The 15,055-nt window shown below is 48.8% G+C and overlaps 1 long non-coding RNA gene across 1 annotated transcript in view; it reads left to right on the top strand.

Moving 5' to 3' along the window:
• The window catches only part of LOC142869604 (uncharacterized), a 28,722-nt gene extending 15,811 nt beyond the window's left edge, over window positions 1-12,911 (top strand). Inside the window, exons 3-4 of the long non-coding RNA XR_012918203.1 lie at window positions 11,512-11,670; window positions 12,722-12,911. This is a non-coding gene — a long non-coding RNA (uncharacterized LOC142869604). The remainder of the gene's footprint in view (window positions 1-11,511; window positions 11,671-12,721) is intronic.
• Window positions 12,912-15,055: the final 2,144 nt, after the last annotated feature.

Here is a 15,055-nt window from a genome sequence, read left to right as displayed (position 1 = left end):
TGTATCCAGGAGGAACAGGGTTTGTGACGTATAGACAGAACCAGATCTGGAATTCTCAGGAGTGGCCTTCCTGATCAGGCTGAGAAAGCCAGTTCCACTCTACAAACACAGCTTAGCTAGGCAAGGGCGTTGCCTCCTGATTGTGCTTTGGCTTTGCAGAGGCGGCGTGCGGCGGGCTGGCCCGTGCGCTCCTGTGCTGGAGCAGCCCTCCCCATTCTGGTTTGGCCACCATGGCCACCGCCGAGGTGTCGCCGTCCGGGCACACCTTTGCACTTTCCGTTCCCTCTGACCGGCAGGCTGGCCCCTGCAGCCGCCTGGCAGCTTCCTCACCTCCTCGGGCTTCCTGCACGTGTCCCCTCTGCAGGCCGCTCGGCCGCCCTCACCAGGCTACCGCAGACTGCTCCCTGAGCGCCAGGCAGCACCTGGCCTGGAGCAGGTGGCCCACAGATGTTTGTTGAATGAATTAGTGAGCTGACGCTATCAAGAAGAAACGACTCCATGTAGCCTGAAGATGGGGTGAGGCCCATCTATAATGGTAGGGTTAGAGAATGTGCCATTCATCCATCCGTTTATTGATTTATTAGGTATTTATTATGCAACTAAATTGCGCTGGCACAGTGCTGGGCTTTGGGGCAACAAATAGGAGACATCCTGCTTTCAGAGAACTCATTCAGCCGAGCAAAATGGACACAAAAATATTAATAATACTAGCAGGGATAATGGTGGTAACTTACAGTTAATGGGGTGTACTCCTCACCAGGTGCTGCTCTAACACCTTTATGTATATTAACTCTTTCAATTCTCACAACAAAATGAGGTACTACTCTTATACCCATTTTGCAGATGAGGAAACAGAGGCACAGAGGCAGAGAGACGTCAGGCACCTAAGGATAATGCCAAGTGAGAAGGGTTCCAGAGCAGGGGTGCGGGCCGTTTGCCGTCCCTGCGCTGCGGCTCCGCCCCACGCACCCGCGTTCGTCCTGCTCGCTGTGCCCGCCCTGCCCCACGGCTCCCTGCCGGCGCCATCCCTGCCTTGTCTGCGCAGGCAAGATGGCTCAACCCAGATGCCCGAATTCTCCACCCTGGTCGCGGACACCGCGTTTTGAGTCCTGCTGTCCTCAGTGAGAGGGCGGAGACTGAACAGCCCCCAGACTCCACAGCGGCTCGCTTTGTCCCCCACGAAGGTTTGAATTCACCAAAAGGATCTTTTGTGAGTGTCCAAAAAGAAAATTTCACACCTTCGTCCCTCTTACCTTGTCTACCCTTTCCTTAGTCCCTTCCGGGTCCTGGGCGATCGCACTTTGTGCTGCGAAGCCCTAGGAGGTCACTTGTCTTCCTCGCCTAATGAGGTGCTGCAGAAAACAAGCTTCCGTTACTTGCAAAAGTGTGACAGGAGCATGAATATTAATAACTCCCACAGGTTCCCCGCACACATCCGTCAGCATGGCTCGGAAGGCTTGTTCTGACGCGCTTAGCATGGGGGTAACTGCTCGGCAGAACAGTCATAAAGCATTCATGAACCCAGCTTAGGCTGGCTCTTCTTGGGGCTTTGAGCTTCAGTGCTCCTGCAGGGCTGAGGCGATGTGCTCTCGGCCCCCGCGCCCCCACAGGAAGATGTATGGCCTTGGCGGGGGCGGGACCTGCAGGTGTGCCGGGACCCAGTGGAGCTGGGGCATGGACTTCTCTTTACAGAAGAAAGTTCTCCTTGGTTATAGCATCTTGGTGATCAGGTGCATGAGCTCTAGGAGTGACGCTGGGATCCAAGCGCAGAGCGGTCCGACACAGACTCATAGAGCCTCAGGGCTCAGAGAGCAACATTTTGGATAAACCAAGGCCGAAAAGAAAGAAGAGTAGTAGCAAATCAGCAGCGGGGCCAGGAGTAGAGTGTCTGGAAATGACACTTGGAAAACCCAAAGGCAAGGGGTGTTAGGGCAATGTCGCCCTTGTTCTTTATTCAGGGTTTCCACTGACATCTGCTGACATACTCTTTAGCGAAAGTCCTTTTCTCCTGGAAATCTCGTTATGTGACATGCTCTGCGCCCTGGGTCTCGGGGGCTCATGGGGCTGGCCCAGGCTGGGAGAGGTCAGGAGGAGGCTCACGGGTCTCCACCGTGGCAGCATTGCTCCCGACGTCTGCAGGGCGTTGCCGGCGGGGCGGCAGAGCGGGCGGATGGAAGAGGGCTGGGGCTGTGGGGCTGAGGAGTGCTACGGCCCCATCTCTTGGGCTCTGCTGCTCCAGCAGCCTCCTGTGAATCTGGGGGCTTGAGCACTTAGTTTGATGGCTCTTTAAGAACACCACAGCCCGGGTCTCCCAACTGAGAGGCCATTGCTGAAATTATTTTAATGTGTAACAGGCATGCTTTTCCTGTTTTTCTTTTCATTCTCTCTCTTTTTTTTCCTATTTAGGATTCCAGCAACATTCATATCTCTAGCTCACAAAAATAAAATAAAAAATCTTTTGGATTTTCTAGAGAAAAATATCATCTTGAGTAAGTTCAATGCAATCAAGTTAGTGTCTCTTTTGCTGAATTGTAGGTCATACATTAAAGTTAAAGTAGGCTTATTTTTTTGGGCAGCAGCATGCAAAATCTCTCTGCTGGATAATTAACAGTGGTGGGGAAATCTCTGCTATTTGTTCTAGCTGTCCGAGTTTTTGTAGCCTTGCATCAGGCAGGCCACGACCATGAAAGTTACTGAAACATGCATGGCTTTCTCCCTGTAAGACTTTTTGTTAGGAGGCCACCCCCCACCCAGGGGTCTGTTGGAGGCTGCTCCAGAAGACCTGCAACATGAATCCTGGCCTTGAAATTCTGAAGTTTGCCAGCTGTGAGATTCTGCTCTTTCTGAGCTTCGGTTTTCCCATCAGTAAAATGAAAATAAAAATAATAACTGCTCCTTCTACCACATAGAATTGTCCTGAGAATAATATTAATATAAAACCCTTTATAGGAAATAGGTTTTTTTGACGGAGTCTCACTCTGTTGCCCGGGCTAGAGTGCTGTGGCGTCAGCCTAGCTCACAGCAACCTCAAACTCCTGGGCTCAAACGACCCTCCTGCCTCAGCCTCCCGAGTAGCTGGGACTACAGGCATGCGCCACCACGCCCGGCCGACATTAGGCAATTTTTGATTGTCACAATTGGGAAGGTGCTAGAGGCACTTCGTGGGAGACAGCTGGGGACACTGTTAAATGTCCCACGACACACAGGGCACAGCCAGCCCTGCAGCATGGAGTGGCCCGGCTCGCAGGTGGAGAGTGGGAAGGCTGAGCTACTCTGATTTAACCGGCACACCCAAAGCATTATCATTTCAACATACAATCAAATATTTAAAAAGTTAATCCGATTTTTACATTGTTTTTCATTCTAAGTTTTAAAGTCTATATTCACACTTACGGAGCGTCTCAATGTGGCTGGCCATGTTTCAGTGGCTCAGCAGCCACGGGGCGACCCGCCACCCCCCAGACAGCAAGCAGTCTGCGAGCTGAAGTCCAGGCAGCTCTCTGTGACCCCATATTGCCAGGGCAAGCAAATACGGTGAGATGCAAAGTCCTTCTACCTTTGAGAGACCAACACGATAAGAAATCAGGCTAAAAGGATTGCATGGAGTCTCTGTGATCATTAAACTAGGTGGGAACACAGATATATTTAAAACAATATGTTTAACCTTTGCATTATTCCCCTGCAAAATGCCATCGAAGATTGTAGTTTCTCATTCCCTTGAGGCAAAGGTCACATACCCCACTGGGAAGATTGCTGAGACGGAGCTGGCTGCCAGGCAGCTCTGCGGATTTAGCTGTTGACCACTCAGGCTTTCGTGTAGCCAAACAAACAACCGAGCAGCACCCTTTGCCTCCTCTAAAGCACTCTATAATTTTTCCCTTTTGAAAATGAAAAATAAAGGGTTCCAGGTTAAAAAGAAGCGATCAGAAAGTAATCAGAGCTTTAGACAATTCAAACCGACCCGGGACAACACGCTGCAGTTTGTAGTCCCCAGTTTGAAGGCTTCCCAGGATCTCATCAGTCCGGAGTCTCAGCACAGATGAGTCTGTGTTGGGCGAGTAACCAAGTGTGACACAGAAGCAGGCGGGTGGACCAGACGCACCCAGGGCCCTCTGAGGAGGCCTTTCCTGTGTCTGCCCTGGGGAAAGGTGGCTGCGGGGAGCAGAGTCCCGCAAGACGGTGGCGCTGCCTGTGGCCAGGGCAGCGTGCCGCGGCGTGGGGCAGGGCCTCACGGAAGGGCGCTGGCGGGAGCCGGGCCTCTGTGGGGCGACAGGGTCACCTCTGTGGTGCTGCCTGTCCTTCCTGTGCTGACGCGGCGATCGTCCCCAGCTGCCCGGGCAGCTGCTCACTCTGCCCGCAGGCCGGGCACCTGTCGCCGTGCTCGAGGGTGGGGGGCCCGCCGCCGCTCGGCGCCTCTGAGGTCTCGGCTCGCCTGGCAAAGCCGCGCTCTGCCGGCTCGAGGCCGTTCTACCTTTGATGTAGGCACTATTGCTGTAACTTTCTCTTACTACTGCTTTTGCTGTGTCCCGTAGGTTTTGATATGTAGTGTTTTCCTTTTCATTTGTTTGAAGAAATTTTTTAATCTCCTTCTTAATCTCTTCATTGACCTACCTGTCATCCAGGGGCATATTGTTTAATTTCATGTATTTGTGTATTCTCCAATGTTCCTTTTGTGATTGCCAGGCTCTGTCTAAAGTGAAAGAAGACAAAAACAGCATCTTCTCATTTTTACAGTGTCAGTGAGATACTTTTCGTAGAGACGAAGGCTTGGATAGGGACTTAATGTAGTTTGCCTTCGAGTTTCCAGAAAAGCTCTCACTCAGCTTTCCATACACCTGAATATCTACCCTATTTGTCAAAGTCCACCAGGGAAGGAGTTTATAAAATCTTTTGGAAACAAATTAAGTTTCTTGTTAGCTCTGAATCAACATGTATTAAGCATGGACTCTGTGTAGGGAATTAGGAGTCAAGAGATTAAAGAAAAGAAGACACAGCTTTTGCTTTCAAGGAGCTCAGGAGAGAGACAGGCAAGGACAGGAGGGAGAAGGGCTAAGTGAACGGCACAGTCAGTAAGGCCCATAGGAGTTGAGAAGAGGAAGCTGATTTGGGGCTGGGTTGGAGAGGCAAGGTTTCCTGTAGTGGGTGAACTTGAGCTGGTCTTCTGGAGTTGGGCAGAGGAGAGCCCCATGTGAGGAGGTCCTGTCTCACGCTCGGCTGTGCTCTGGCCCAGCCTGTGACCCCAGTGACTGCGATGTCTCAGCATGCTGCAGGGCACCCAGCCACAAAGATGAACCAGGCTTGGTCTCAGCCTCTAGAAACTCACAGGGGACTAATGCCAATCTCCAGAAACTTGGTCTTCTGTAGAGATGAACTCGCTCACTCACTCAACAAATACCTGTTGGACATCTGTTCTATGCCTGGTCCTGCTCTTGATGCCAAAGAGATGGTGGGAAAAAAGACAGATATAGCCCTGTCTTCAGAAAGTTCATGGTCAGAGCAGTGGTCTCCAATCTTTTTGGCACCAGGGACTGGTTCCACTGAAGACAGGTTTTCCAGACGGGGTTGCGGGGAGGCGGAGCTCAGGTGGCTATGCGAGTGGTGGGGAGTGGCTGCAATCACAGATGGCGCCTTGCTCCAGCCCACGCTCACCTCCTGCTGCGTCTCTCCCCTGTTTCCTACGTCTCATGGAAAACAATTTCCCCATGGACCGTGGAGGTGGGGAGTGGGGAGGGGGGCCACGGAGCTCTGAGGCCTGGTCCCTAACAAACCACAAACCCATACCGGGGCTTGGGGACCGCAGATCTAGAGGGGTCAGAGGCAATGACCAAATACTCGCAAGTGTGATAAGAGTCATGAAGAGAGAACAATAGGGTGCTAAGGGGTTTATGGCAGGACACTCAACCTGGTCTGGGGAAGAGAGGGCTTCCCTTCAGAAGTGACGTCTAAGCAGACGCATGAATGTGTTATAGAGCCCAGAAAGCCAAGCTAGCGGGGAGGGAGGAGAGGGAGAAGAATGTGGCAGTTAGAAGAAGAGACTGCAGAAAGGCCCAAAGTGGAGGGAATACTCCACTTTGAGGAACAGAAAAATGTCCAGGATGGCTAGAGCAGGGGTAGACGAAGCCCGAGAGTTGGGGCAGGCCCTTCCTGGGCTGGAAGGCGACCGACGTCCCTGGGGATAATGGCCAAAAGGAATCAAAGTAAAGCAAACGTCCCCTCTTCCCTCTTCTCTCGACTGCCAGGTGCAGCAGAGGCGGCCTCCTCGCACGGTCGCAGAGGAGCGGCGAAGGCCACAGGGTCCTGTCTGGGAGGGTCCTGCCCTGGCGCCTGCACCCACCGTCTTCCCTCTACCCAGCCTCTCTGTGCGGGACTCACGGATGCCCTCCACCCACCAGCTCCGCCCCACCACTCCCTGCGTCCTGGAGGGCAGGGCCCGCGCCTCTGTTTCCCAGCGTCAGCACGCCAGGGCACGCGTGAGCGCGGCTCTGCTGTGCAGGGCAGGTGCCTGGTGTTTGATTTTTTCTTGCAGTGGGTTGAGCCCTGAATACTTTAGAAGGCTTCAAGAAGCAGTCTTTTTAAATGCCACTTGGTTGGCTCATGATTGGACTTCTGCCTCAGTTTTCCGGCTTCATATTTCAGGAGCTGCTGAGGATGGAGGTCTGCCTGGGAATTCCAGCCACTCGTGTTTGTGGAGTACCTGCTGAGTGTAGAGACAGGGGCGGATGCTGTTGAGGAGGGCGTATAAAACAAAACATAAACACGCCACGTCAGAAGATATGGTCCCTGATCACAGGCACCTCAGTGTTTGCAATAATTTAACGTGCTGGATTATCATTAGTATTTTGAAAATGTGAAAATCATCTTGTTTTATTACTTCAAAGGAAAAGATGATTCTTATTACAAATATGGCACTTAAGTAATCTCATTCTTTAAAAAAAATTTTTTTTGGTCTTTGTAGATGCCAGCAATTGCTGTCTCCTTTTTCCAGTTGACAGCTGTTTTAACCAACATTCATTACATTTTCATGTTACGAAATCCACATGAAGCAAAAAGTGGCACTGTTTTAGGAGGCAGAATAGAGTCCAAAGTCCTTAATTTGACACTCAAAGGCTCTCACTATCTTGCTCTGACGTCCTTCCACTGTTCCTTTTCATGTTCGCCCACGAAGATGTCTTCTTTTCCATTTCCATTCGCTCACCCTCCTCCTCCTTCATCTCTGAGTTCTTCCTCTACCCCATTCCTCATTCTCCATGTTCTTCTTTCTCATCCCTCACTTGGCCCCGGCCCTGACTCAGGCTCTCGTGCATCAGCTGTGCACAGCTAACACCAAATTTGGATGGCTGATGGTAACCACAGAATGCCCTCCTGATTGCACAATTAAAACTATTCATTTTCAGATCTGGGAACTATGGTAAGTATAAAGAACACAAGGGTCACCACTGTGGAGGAGTGGTCAAGAGCACAGCTGTCAAGCTGCAGTTTTGTCTTTCGTGGCGTCGGGGCAAGGCACTTGGCCTCTCTGAGCCTCAGGCTCGTCTGTGGAATGGCAACTGCGGGTCCCCTCTCATGCTAACTGTGAGTCACCGCGGGAGTCTTACATGGAAGATGCTTAGTGTAGCTTCTGGCAAGTAATAAGCACTCAGTCCTTGTAGCTATTGTTATTATAATAACCATTGTAACATTTTCAAACTACTATTTATAATTTCTGTTAAAACTTCCTTGTAAATGCCAACCAATGATCTTACAAGCAAAACTGGGAACCATCTGTTACCAAGTGGCGGACTGCTTCTTCCCAGAGTGGAGAAGTGACTTGCCTAAAGTCACAGAAGCGTTCGCAGGTGCCACCAGGAAATGGAAAAACATACCCCACTCCTTTGCCTGCACCTGAAGAGCATGTCAAGCAGGTGAACACAGTCATTGGGTGTGAACCAGCAGAAGGTGGACGCTGAAGGCTAAGTCACTTGATCAAGTAACACATGCTATTCATAACACGTAAGCACTTCCCCGAAACCTCTTCATATGTGTGACATGGCCTGTGTGCTAGAGTGCGTGCCGTAGTGTGACACACCAGTGCAGACCTGGCCTTCCTCTAGGCAGCGAGGTGGCAGTCCGGGCACGGCGGCGCGCACCGGCTGCTCCTCACCCTTCCCCACCCGCCACCATGCCGCCGCCACTCACAGCCCGTCAGGAGGAACTGCCGTGTCACTGAGGGGTGGTTAGGGACAGTGTTCCAGGTTAAGGCTCTCATGGGCCATGAAAGCCAGTGAGTAAATGACCGTTTATCAGCCAGTCACGTAGAGCACGCCGCGAGGACCCACATTCTAGGACTTCCGGACCTATGAGGCCATACATCCTAATGCAGCATAAGAGCCACGCGTGGATAGGCTGCACACCCCACGACTGTTGGCCTCAGCGAAGGCTTTGCTTACCTGCCCTGCAGCAGGTGCTCAGCCGCGCGGCGTGCCCAGGCGGCAGACCCCAGCGGCAAGCAGGGCCGGCGCGGAGTTGGGGATGCCGGTTGCAGCGCGCCTTCGGCCCGGAGAAGGCCTCTCTGGCTCCCTGCAGAACTCATTTTGCCTGCTTGATGCTTCGAACTTCTTGAATGAGAAACTAAAGCTTTATTTCTATAATAATATAAAATTCAGTTTGACAAATTCAACACCGGCTTCAACATGGAACACTGCCTACTGCACAGATAGCCGACATTCATGGTGCTACGTTCTTTACAGAGCCCTTCCATAGGGCTAATCTCCCTTATCCTCAGAGTTTAGCCATCGCTCCTAATTATGGGAGGCGTGACTTGGAGAAGTTAAAGGACTTGCCTTAGGGCGCTTTCCGGTCATGGCAGGGCTGGGACTGGAATTTGGTGCTTCCGATGAGGCCTCCTGGTCAGCGGCCTTTCCGCCAGGGCTCGAATTAACTGCCCAAGAGGAGCCAGCTAGAAAGGCAAGAGATGCGAACAGGAGGTGTGGGCAGCAGTCCTCCCGGGTCCTGCTTAGCTGCGGCAGGCCCGGAGGTCCCCTCCTCCGCAGTGCTCCCTGCCCGCTCCTGGCTGATCCTGCCACGGCTGCTGAGTGCCCGCGAGCCTGCACGGACTTCCTCAACGCGGGCTGAGTTGACCGCATTCTACCCCCGCCTTCCCTGCTGCGACCGGAACCCTGTTCTCATCCACAGCCTCCTTGGCTGTCGCCCTGGAAACCTGCTACTTCCTTGCCAGCGCTGTCCTCCAGGAAGCTGAGCTCTGTCCCTGTGCTCCACCCCCAGCTGGGGTTTTGTTCCTCTGGACAGACCTGCCAGAATTGGATGCTGACTGTTTCTTCCCTCGGTCTCCTGCTACTGCAGCGAACTGTCAGTTGTTCATTATGTCTCCATTCATCGAATACATTTTTATTGGGCACCTCCTACATGCAAGACATATTCCAGTGTTGATTGCCCTTGGCTCTCAAGGTAACCCCAGTGAAACATGCATTTGCCACACACCTATAGAAATCATACTCTGCTACTGCCACCACCTGGCTCCCCTACTGGGAATTCGCAGGATAGCAGCTTGGCTGGGGGCACTGAAGAGGCCAGAGATGAGGGTGGGTCACCACTGGGGACAGAACGTGGGAAGCGGCTCCGGGAGACCTTTACGACAGCATGAGGCTTTCTGAATATCACCTGGCTGGCTCCAGGTGAGCCAGTGAGTGAGCGCCGGCTGCATGGCATCAACGAGGCAGAGGAGCAGTGAGGTCCTTCACAGAAAAGGGCAATAGGAGTGACCTTCAGTGTCATAGTTTAATGGCACTACCTTCACAAGCTACAATCCTTTAGTTTTACAGATACAGGGGCAATACCTGAGTGAATTTTGAGTTCCTACTCTATTTATTTCCCCACCGGCTTCATTTCTAAAATCACCTTTCTGAATAACATGCAATTCCACACAGTAGGAGCCTATGCCCTGCCCCTTGGTGCTCGCAATCGTCGGCTGCGTTTCTGCATAGCCCCTGTGCGTTTTAAAGCAGAATTATTTTCACCTCCAGGCTCCTGTGGTGGAAGGACCCTGTGAGACGGACACAGTTCTGGCTGGAGGCTGAAGCCACTCTCCTCTTTCTCTTTTTTCCGCGGGCGTCTGTCCTGCGTCCCCGCGAGAGCTGCCAGCCTGTGCACAGTCTCCCGTCGGGCCAGCTGTGTGAAGGATCGTTGGCTCGGTCAGCTTCCCTTTAGACGCTTTCTGAGATGCTGCTGGGATTTATTTTTTTTAATTTTTTTTACTTTCTTTCCCATGCTTCTGCAATCTGACGAGGTAAATGAGGGTGAAATGAACATATAGGCTTTATTTTCCAGAGTGAGGTATAGTGATGGGCAGGATTGTATTACTATAAGAATTTAGGAGGAGATGGGCCGCACACATTGGTTGAGCCACAGAATCCGTGAACTGGAAAAAAATGCTGATTGAAAATTTGAATCATTAAAAGCTTTGAAATCAACAGCTTCTTTTAGAAACTCAATCTTCTGTGATTTGCTTAGAGTCAGTGGTCTGCGCTGCAGGCCAAAGTGTCGATCGACATGAGCAGGGATTGTGGCGTGGCCTCCGTTATTTCAGAGATTGTATCAAACACGTAAAAGAGCCCCAGTAGCTCTTCCAGAGCACTGCTGTGGTAATCTCACAGTATTTTCTGGACTTTCATTGATTTAAAATTTGCATTTCTCATTATTTGCAAATGACCCTCCATGTTCAAAATATATTATAGTCTGTATTTTTGCTGAAGCATGAATTATAATTTCACCTGCGGGCTGGGGTGCTGGAGTGTAGCAGTGGGTTACATGGCAAGTAAATGAGTGTGACACCCTGCCCCCAAACACCCCCCAAAATGTTGTTTTTCACTCTTTGTATATGCATATTACAGGGGAAATTATGAGCCATAGTGGTTATTTGTGAATTAAGGGGATTCATAAAGGTCTCGGAAAGAATTACTCATGAGTGTCAGGCTGTCTGTAGGTGGATCTTATTGTAATGAAACGTGGTACAGCAATGGCTTTCTTATCTGAGCATGACTTATCTGACCATTAAGAAATGACTCATTTTGTAATCAGTATGTAAAGAAAAAGGGCTGCTGAACAGATAATATATTTGTCCCACATTTTTCCACACTAAAACTCATGCTCTTAGCTCAAAGGTGATCTCCTCGAGCCCTCATCCAGAACCATACTCTCCCCTGCTTTCTTTAGTTTGGACCTCAGTGCAAACCGAAGTCGTCATCCTATGGAGCGCATGGCATCTGCCTGCTCATGGTCTCTCCCATGTGTTAGTTTATTTCAGTATTTTCCCTTTGCAAGCCCCACCCCCCACGCCTATTTTATCCCTTGATATATGGTAAACATGCATACTAATGTGTTTGGAATATGCCATTGAAATGTATGATGTTTAAATTTATATAAATGGTTATTTCAAGACATGTGTGTGTATATATATATATATATATATATATATATATATAGCCATTTATTGTTTCACTTGGCATCATTTTCCAGGACCCACGCACGTTGGGGAAGGTGATGTGGCCAGTGCCTCTGCGTGTCGTGTTCCCGAGCGCGCACACACTGTGCCCACAGCCCCAGCGCGCCCGCCGTGCCCACAGCCCGAGTCACAACACCGCCGCTGCCTCCGGGCTTGCAGCTGCCAACAGTGCTGTGAGGACCACTCCTTCCTATGCCCCTACTGTTCTGGGTGTTTCTAGGGAGTGAGCCCCAGAGGGGGGTCACAGGTCACAGGGTAACCACTTAATCCCACGGAGCACTGCGAGGTGCCTTCCGGAACACCTGCTCCACGTCCCCCTCCTACCAGGAGTGAACTAGGTTTCCTGTTTCTCCACATTCTGATCCGTATTTTTTTCCAAACTGATTCATGTAAATGTGTTTATTTGATTTTATTTAGCATATTTCTGATTATTTGTGAGATAGTGCATCTCTTTATATACTTCCTAGCCATTTATTTCCCCTTCTGGGAACTGTCTGTCGTAGCCTTTTCTATTCCAGAGTTGGGTTTCTAGTCTTTCTCATTTATTTACCGGGGTTCCGCATATTTAGACATTCATTTTTGTGAATTTTAGTTGATGGAAGTTTCTTCTTGTATCTTTTATTGAAGAGAAATTATTATTTCAGAATAATTTTAGATTCACAGAAAAGTTGTAAAGCTACTACAGAGAGTTGCCCCTTCACCAAGCTTTGCTTAATGGTAATGTCTTACTGGGTCTAACTTGGTGCATTTGTCAAAACTAAGAAATTGGGCTGGGCGCGGTGGCTCACCCCTGTAATCCTAGCTCTCTGGGAGGCCGAGGCAGGCGGATTGCTCGAGGTCAGGAGTTCGAAAGCAGCCTGAGCAAGAGCAAGACCCCATCTCTACTATAAATAGAAAGAAATTAATTGGCCAACTAATATATATATATAAAAAAAAATTAGCCAGGCATAGTGGCGCATGCCTGTAGTCCCAGCTACTCGGGAGGCTGAGGCAGAAGGATCGCTTGAGCCCAGGAGATTGAGGTTGCTGTGAGCCAGGCTGACGCCACGGCACTCACTCTAGCCTAGGCAACAAAGCGAGACTCTGTCTCAAAAAAAAAAAAAAAAAAAAAAAAAAAAACAAAAAAAAAACTAAGAAATTAACCTTGGTTTACTGCTATTAACTAAACCAGAGATTTATGCAGATTTCACTAGTTTTCCTATTGACACTCTTTTCCTGTTCCAGGACCCAATCCAGGACAGTGCACTGCAGTTAGTCCTGCGTCTCCTTAGTGTCTCCGCCTGTGACAGCTGCTCTGTCTTCCCTGTTCCCATCACCTTCTCAATTTTGAGAAGCATTGGTCAAGCATTTTGAGTAATGTCCCTCAATTTAGGTTTGTCTGAGGATTTACTATGATTAAACTGGGTTTATGCATGTTTTGGAAGAAGACAACAGAAGTAAGGTGTCTTTTTTTTTTTTTAAATTGCACCATATCAAAGGGTGTATAACATTAAACACAGCTCACCACTAGCAATGTCAACCCTGGACACTTGGTTAAGGGGGTGTCTGCTAGGTTTCTCCACTGTCAAGTTAAATTGTTTTCTTTATCATACTCTGTTCTTTGGATGTAAGTCACTTAGTTCCGCCCACATTCAAGGAGAGGGGAATGAAGCTTCACCTTCTGGAAAGAGGGGTAGAATTCTACAAAGAAGAAATCCTTAATTTTGATGTAATTGAAATTGCCAATTTTTCACCTTATGGTTTGTATTTTTGGGGTCTTAAGAAATCTTTTCCTGACCCAAAGGGTTCCAGGGTATTTTCCTTTATTTTCTGGCACACACACACACACACACACACACACACACACACACTCACACACACACACACCATTCATCTTTAATCTTTAGGTTTTTAATCAACCTGGATTTTACCTTTGAATAAAGGACCCAAATTAAAATGATCTCTATATAGTTTTATTTTTTACAAAACAGTTTCCTGAACTGACCCTTCCTCAATGATTTATCATGTCAGATGTCCCATATGCCCAGTTTTTAGCTTGGAACTCTTTCTGGCTCCTGTTTTGTCTTACTGGTCTGGTCTGTCCGCACGGGGCGGGGCGTGCCAGGGCTTTGTAGTCTGCCTTCATTCTGGCGGGGTGAGTGCGGTGGCTTGTGTGGGGCCCTAAAGAACACATGTCCACATGCAAATCCCCAGAACCTGTGAATGCTGCCTTATTTGGAAAAAAAGAGTCAGAGACAGAGGCAGAGACTGGAGTGACACAGCCACAAGCCAAGGGAAGCCAAGGACTGCCCGAAGCCACAGACTCTGGAAGAGGCAAGGAATGAATTCTTACCTAGGGTTTCCAGAGGGAATGTGGCCCTGCTGACGCCGTGATTTTGGATGTCTAGCCTCTTGCACCGAGAGAGAATAAATTTCTGTTGTTTTAGAACACCCTATTTGTGGTAACTTATTATAGCAACTCCAAAAACAAGTGACTGCTTCTGCTCCTTCTTTTTCAAAATTCTATTACTCGTGGATATTTATCTTTCTGTAGTCAATTTAGAATCAGTTTGATAAGATGTTAAAAAAATCCTGCTGAAATTTTTCTTGTCATCCCATTAAATTTATACATTAAATTGGGAGAAAATTTACATCTTTATGATGTTAACTCATCTTATCCATGAGCATTGGGTTTTTCTCTATTAATCAGAATTTACATGATTTAAAAGGTTATAAGATTTTTTCTATAAAATTCTTATTCATTCTTTGTTATTTTCAGACAATTACAGTTTGGTCTTCCCTTGTAATTTTCATCTCATTGCATTGGCCAAGTCACGGAGGACTGTGTCTCAAAGCAGTTGCAGAAACAGTGATAGAGGTGTCTGCTTTTGGTGTTGAAGGGGGTACATTAAAATGAGGTTTCTTGTGGCTCTTTTTTTTTTTTTTTTTTTTGAGACAGAGTCTCGCTTTGTTGCCCAGGCTAGAGTGAGTGCCGTGGCGTCAGCCTGGCTCACAGCAACCTCAAACTCCTGGGCTCGAGCGATCCTTCTGCCTCAGCCTCCCTGGTAGCTGGGACTACAGGCATGTGCCACCATGCCCGGCTAATTTTTTATATATATATCAGTTGGCCAATTGATTTCTTTCTATTTATAGTAGAGACGGGGTCTCGCTCTTGCTCAGGCTGGTTTTGAACTCCTGACCTTGAGCAATCTGCCCGCCTCGGCCTCCCAAGAGCTAGGATTACAGGCGTGAGCCACAGCGCCCGGCTTGTGGCTCTTTTTGTAGATCTCTTTCATTGACTTAAGGAATTTACTTTTTGTTTCTAGATTTCTGAGTTCTTTTCTTTTAAGGCCATTAAAAGATTGAACTTTTTCAATATTTTATACCTGTTAAGGTAATCAGTGTTTTATTCTTTAATTCATTAACCACTTCGGGACCAGAGTCAACTACAGTCGACAGCCACAGATGAACGCGCACAGCGACTTTAGCCGACAGCTGTGATGACTCTTCTAATTTTTCATTTATCAAAATAAAATTGTGAACATTTAAAAATAACGTAATGAAAACATATATGTATAT

Source organism: Microcebus murinus, chromosome 2, assembly GCF_040939455.1.
Source record: "Microcebus murinus isolate Inina chromosome 2, M.murinus_Inina_mat1.0, whole genome shotgun sequence".
Classification (NCBI taxonomy): Eukaryota; Metazoa; Chordata; class Mammalia; order Primates; family Cheirogaleidae; genus Microcebus; species Microcebus murinus.
Note: the sequence above shows the minus strand (reverse complement) of the source record. Positions and strands in the feature narration are given on the sequence as shown.